Source organism: Tinamus guttatus, unplaced genomic scaffold (genome assembly GCF_059628265.1).
Source record: "Tinamus guttatus ecotype Peru unplaced genomic scaffold, ASM5962826v1 Tinamus_guttatus_pri_ptg000242l, whole genome shotgun sequence".
NCBI classification, from domain to species: domain Eukaryota; kingdom Metazoa; phylum Chordata; class Aves; order Tinamiformes; family Tinamidae; genus Tinamus; species Tinamus guttatus.
The window spans coordinates 7,160,209-7,166,208 of NW_028288776.1; positions in this window are offsets into that span (position 1 = coordinate 7,160,209).

The window sequence follows — 6,000 nt, forward strand, 5'->3', positions numbered from 1 at the left end:
CAAGAGTTTATGAGGACCAGAAGTAATTCTAGTGCAGTCTAGTGCACTTACCCTGGCAGGAGTAAGATGAGAGAAGCTGTTGAACTCCTGCACATCCACATAACACAGAAGAGAAGACGCTTCTGGTTACTCTGAAGCTTTTTGTCAGAGAGAGAGTGGTTCATAATCCATTATCACCCCAGTGGGACAGGCTACCGTGTTGTTTATTCTCAATGAAAAGCCTTTAGCAAGCCACAGGCACTAATTCTAATTAGATGCCTTTATAAAGCTGTTGTCAGTTTACATGTTTATGTGAAATGTATTTTTTAATGGGAAGAAGCTTCCCTTCAAGGTTTGAACATTTCCCATCTCGGTGGAAAGGCTTCACAGTCATTTAACACGTTGTCCAGACTTTACCCAAGCATCTCTATGGGCAGGCGAGGGACAGGCCCAGGAGCTATTACTCTTCCTGCTTCGGTTAATGAATCTTGATGCTTATGTGCATGTGAGCATAGGTAGGATGGAGATCTGAAATGGAATTAACCCAAAGACAGAGAGCAAGACGTACCCCAAAAGCTTGTCTTTCTGCACAGATGGCGCCAGAGTAAAGGTGTTTGTGTGAAAACTTCAAGTTCTCACACCGCCAGCAAAGTGGTGATGTCTCTGTCCGTTTGTCACCTGAACTGTCAAGAGTTAGGGAAATTTTAAAGGTCACTGAAGTGCCATGTTACAAGATTGTTCTTCCCCTCCCCTTCGTCTTTATAAGCTGTTGTAAACTTTTCTATTTTGTAATTAGTCACCAAGTGTATTTGTTACCCTCACAAATTTTGTGCCTTCAGGTACAAATCTTTTTTGTGCCTTCAAATAAGGGTGATTTTAATGTAACTTCTGGTTATCAGTTGTCACTCCAGACATGTTTACCAGTCCTTGGAGGGGTATTGAGACACTCTCCCAAGTATCCAGCTCCCCAGAGCTTTGCTCCAAGGGTACTGAACCCCAAGTTGAGTGCACCAGGGTCCAGCTGAGCGGGGTGATGCCTCCCCAGTGATCGGCCGTACCCAGGACAGTCGCCCGGGAGGATGTCTGAGCTGTAAGAGTCCCCAGAGAGAATGTGACATCCCAGGGAATAAGACACACATTGTGGCTTGCGATTTCAAGAGCACTGGCAACATTTTGAGGTTGTGTTCTGCAGTCTTTACCTTGAAGTAGTGCTGAGTTTCTCCAGCATCAGGTAGAGAACTCATTTTTGTGTGATACAAAATAATAAAAAATAATATAAAAAAACCTTTGGCCTTAAAATATGCTCCAGCAGCGAAAGCATTCTGTCATCGGACCTGCTTGTGTGGAGAGGTTTGTGTTCTGAACGCGCTCACCTAGCAGGAAGTTTGGAGAAATTCCAGAGAAATGTGAGTGTTGTGCAACATGCACGACTGCAGTTCTCCACTGGTTAGAGGATTCTTGTGTTTAAGCCATAGGTTTGGAGTAATTCCAGGCAACTCGATTTAAAGTAAACATCCTGGATGCTGTGTGTCAGATACTAGCACAATATTGTTTTACTCTTTCTCGTTTCTCCTGTGGGAATAATCATTCCATGAAGAAGGAAAGTGATCTAATGAGAGAATTAACTCAAGAGCTTGAACAGTGAATTAATCACAGCTGTCTGAGAGGGGAACCAAGGCAAACTCCACAGAGGACTCGCTGCATTTCCAAGGAAAGAGGCCAAAAGAATACTAAGAATTTGATAACAGTTGGTGATTAAAACAGAGACAGAAGAGTTTTGCTTGTAGTAGCTAAAGGAAGCAAAACTGTCTAGGGGAGAGTTTCCCTTCTGCTATGAAATGTTTCTCCCCAGGATGTTGCCTTGCAGTACCAGGGATTGTTGTAACTCTTTTTTGGAGATGTTGAAGGCGGTTGGAGTTTTGGAGAATGATCCTCACTGTGCCCTAATACTTATCTGAAGCAGACGATTAATTTCTTGGTTTTGCATTTTTTTCACAGTTGTGTAGTCCTGCAGCTTTGCACTGAATTAGACCTGCTCCCTATGGTGACCTTATCAAAAATGCAAGACTTCTTTTGCTGATAGGAAGAACGAGTTGTGCTTGGGAATTACCAGTCTTCAGGCACATGGGACTTTCAGTCCTGGCATTAATAAAGTCTGGATAGCTTTCAAATTGTAATCCAAATACTAATGCTTTTTGGACTCTTTACTTAAGTGTTCTTATCTAAATCACTGTGTTCTCTTGGATAATAAAATATAGCAAACATAACAGACCCCTGAGCTGTGCAGAGCATGTGACAAGTTTTAAACACACTCCAAATTGTGCAAAAAATTTGAATAGAAAAAGAGGGAAAACCTCTTAAATATACATAAATTCAGCTATTTTTTATTACTTTTGTATTATGTAGTCATTATATATGTACTAAAGGCATGTTTTTTTTCTCCCAGAAAGTGTTGTGATTGCATTGGGAAAACTTGTGAGCTGGCTTCATGGAGAAGATGGATAGAGTTAAACTCTGCCTGATACCCACCACATTCCAGAGGCTGTGCGTGCCGCGGGGTCATTCCAGAAGCAGCGCCTCCGTGGAATGCGAGACTCATCACGACGTCGGTGAGTAACCAGTAACCCTTAGTGGGGTGTCTGCAGGTCCTGAGAGGGTTTGCAGCGTTGGTCAGGCCTTCCAGGGCTCTGTGTACACTGAAGCCTCCAACACTGAAACCTCCACAGTGTGACATTTCAACTGTGAGAGCCCAGCTTGCTTCTGTAAGTCCATCTCCTCTGCTGTGTGTGGTTCCATTGCCATGCATTTTCCAGGTTGCATTTTTCCCTTCATTTACCTTGCTCAAATGCAAGTATTTTTGATGTCCCTTTATGGATTTTCATCTCTGAGGATTTGAGTTAGCCCTCCTGTTAGAAAGATCATTTGTGTTCTAGTGCTGTCATCCAAAGTGCTTGCAAAACATCTACTTTGTATATCGTCTCAGTAAACAGGAGTGTTGACTAGAATCAGAACAGGCCTTCTGAAATTCCTGTTAAAAGACCTGTTAGAGTTTAAAGACAGTGGACTCATAGTAATATTCCAGTATTTTTTTATTTTTAACCAGTTGTGCATCCATGTTATGGTGATATTATTTGCACTTTGATGCTCCCAGTTCACTTACTAGAACGTCACATCAAAAGTTATCAAAACCCTTTAAAAAACTATATTTCATTGACAGCTTCCTTTTTTTCAGCAGAACAGTTGTCTGCCAGTGAAGGATATTAGCCCACTTGGACATTTTTTATCTTAAATAAAGTAATAATGATTATTTTTATCTTTCAGAGGGCTTGGAAATTTTTTGTTTAGTAATTTGTTCTACTGTGTTTTGGGATGCTAAAGTTTTTGCAATATTCTATTTCATATAAAGTCATTTTTTTGTATAATAACTTTAGTTTTATTCTTGCCTTAAAAACACTGCTTTGTTTGTAGATCTAAATGAGGTTCTGAAACAAAACTTGTCCATGCTAGTAGTAGTTATGCAATACTTACAGTGATCTGATAAGTCTTTTACTGACACTCTCCCACTGGCTCAGTTTCCTTCTCACTACTTATCTTTTAGGTATTTTTGAATGCTAATTAATATTTATAAAATACTGTGAGTGAAATCTGCACATGGAAAATGCAGTAGAAATTGAAAGTGTCATTATTGATAACTTTTTAGAATGAAAGCCATATTGCAGTCAATGTCAATGAAGAATTGCTAAGTATGAAAGTAGACCACAGACTCTTAAAAATACTAGAGAAAAAATGGCTGATGCAACTAAACTGAAGGTGAGAACAGTTGAATAACCTGACCAAGGAAGCCTTATGCTGGCACAAGATGCAGAGGTCAAATTTTGTTAATAATGCTTAGTACTGGAATATTTGTATTGTAGAAAGATAAAAAAAGCCCCTTTCAGTGTGTGAGTGATTAAGAACAAGGTTAATTACCATATGTAACATTAATATTTTTAAAGCAATAGGCTTAGATAACCCAGAGTGAAGAGCTCTAAATCAACTGTCTAAAGAGATCTCATTTGTAGTAAATCCTGATATTTTAGTGAAATTCCAGAAGACTGATAGTATTGAGCCAATATTCAAGGGAAGAAAAAAAAAACACTAAAACAAAGCAAAAACCAGCAAGCAGGATGACCCAGCTAGCTGCATTATGGTTAACATGACACCAGCGTAGAACAAACACAGTACAAAAGCTGATACGAAGTGAGGTAGTAAATGAGTCAATAATTGGCAACAACTTTACTTTTATTAGCATTGTCTTGCTGAGAAATCCATATTAATTTCTTGATAAGGGTTGTTAGGCTGATTCCGACTGGTTAGTGTAGATATTGCATCATGTTTCAAAAGCATTTGACCTACCATTGCGGCATTTTGATTTCGATCTTAGCTGAGTTCAGTATCACTAACTCTGCCTGCCAAATGGATAAAGAGTGAAACAGAACAGAACTGAAAGATAGTGAGCAATGGAAGATCATCATTCAGTAGCAGCAATTGTTTCAGAATTGTGGGGTTTAGCATTAGCCTGCTGTTATTTAACATTTGTGAGTGCAAATCAAAAAAAAATAGTCAACTCACAGTGCTTTATGCCTGAGAAAAGTAATTTGGACTTCACCTATGTGGGCTACGTTTGTAGAGACATTTCAGCAGGGTGGGCCAGTGCGGGTGCAGAAGCAGGACGTGCTTTTGTGCTGTGATGCACAGCGAGCACTTACCAAATCAGGTCAGCTTTAGCTGGGAATGTCTGCAATCTTTGGAAGCTTTCATCTTTCTTTTTCCTAGTTCACCTTCACTGCATGCTTTTGTAGTCTGTTTTTATTGCTTTGTGGGTTTGTTTGTTTGTTTGTTTGTTTTTGTTTTATCAAAGTTATTCCAGACAGTTTGTAAATGTAAAAGCATCCCAGGTAACTTCTCTGAATGACAGAAAAGAGGTAAATTCCTGCAAGTAGAAAGCAGCTAGACAGAGCAAACAGTGACTTGGGAAGACTGGCTCATTTAAATGAAGATTTTAAATGCAGCCAAGTCCAAATCAATCAGCCTAAGTGGTAAGATCACAGTTCACAATTCTGTAACTCAGGAGTTGTATCCTGGAACAAAATAATGTCAATAAGGATTTAGAAATCCTAACACACTGTCACTAAAGGCATGCAAACAAACAAAATGATACTATTACAGAAATGGGCAATCCAGTCTGGGAGCAGTGCGTGGAGATGAAGGAATCTAGTCCTCTCTGTGCGTCCTCTCTAAAGCTGGCATAGAGCAGGGTTTTGATGTGTACAGTTTAGGGAGGATTGGTAAAGGCACAGAAGAACCATAAATATAATGTGAAGAGAGAGGAAATGTCTTATAACGATGAGCATAAACAAAATAGATGGAGCTATTTTTCAAAAAGAAAATTGAGAAGCTTTTTGATTACATATATATGCTGCTGAGCAGGAAAACAGTGCTGAATACTAAAGAACTCTTTAGTGTAGGAGGATTTAGCAAAAACAATCATTGAAGGCTGAAGAAAAACAAATGTTAAACTAGAGATAATCTTTACACTGAGGAACAGTCGAGAGTATTGGGTAATTCTCCATCGTTTGAAGTTTTAAATAGGACCAAACCTTTTTCTGGAAGGTAATGTATATTTGAATAAAACAAATCTGGATCAATCCAGGAGTAACCAATAAGCATGGAAGAGCTTCTATGTTAGGAAGAAGTACGTGTTTCTTGACTTTTTGACTTACAAAAATTGATGATTTAGAAGAAATACAATAGTGCTACAAAATCATAATAAAGATCGGTAATAAGGAATAGGGACTAAAAGTTCACTCTGTTTCAGTAGACAATCTAGAATCAATAAATTAAGACATGTAGTCAATTAATTAAGTAATTATATTTAATGCTAAAATTTTACATACTTATATTTATTTAATGCTGAAGTTTTACGTGAATTAGAGGGACACTGGACAAAAACTAAAAGTAAAATCCATTGAAGTTATTAGA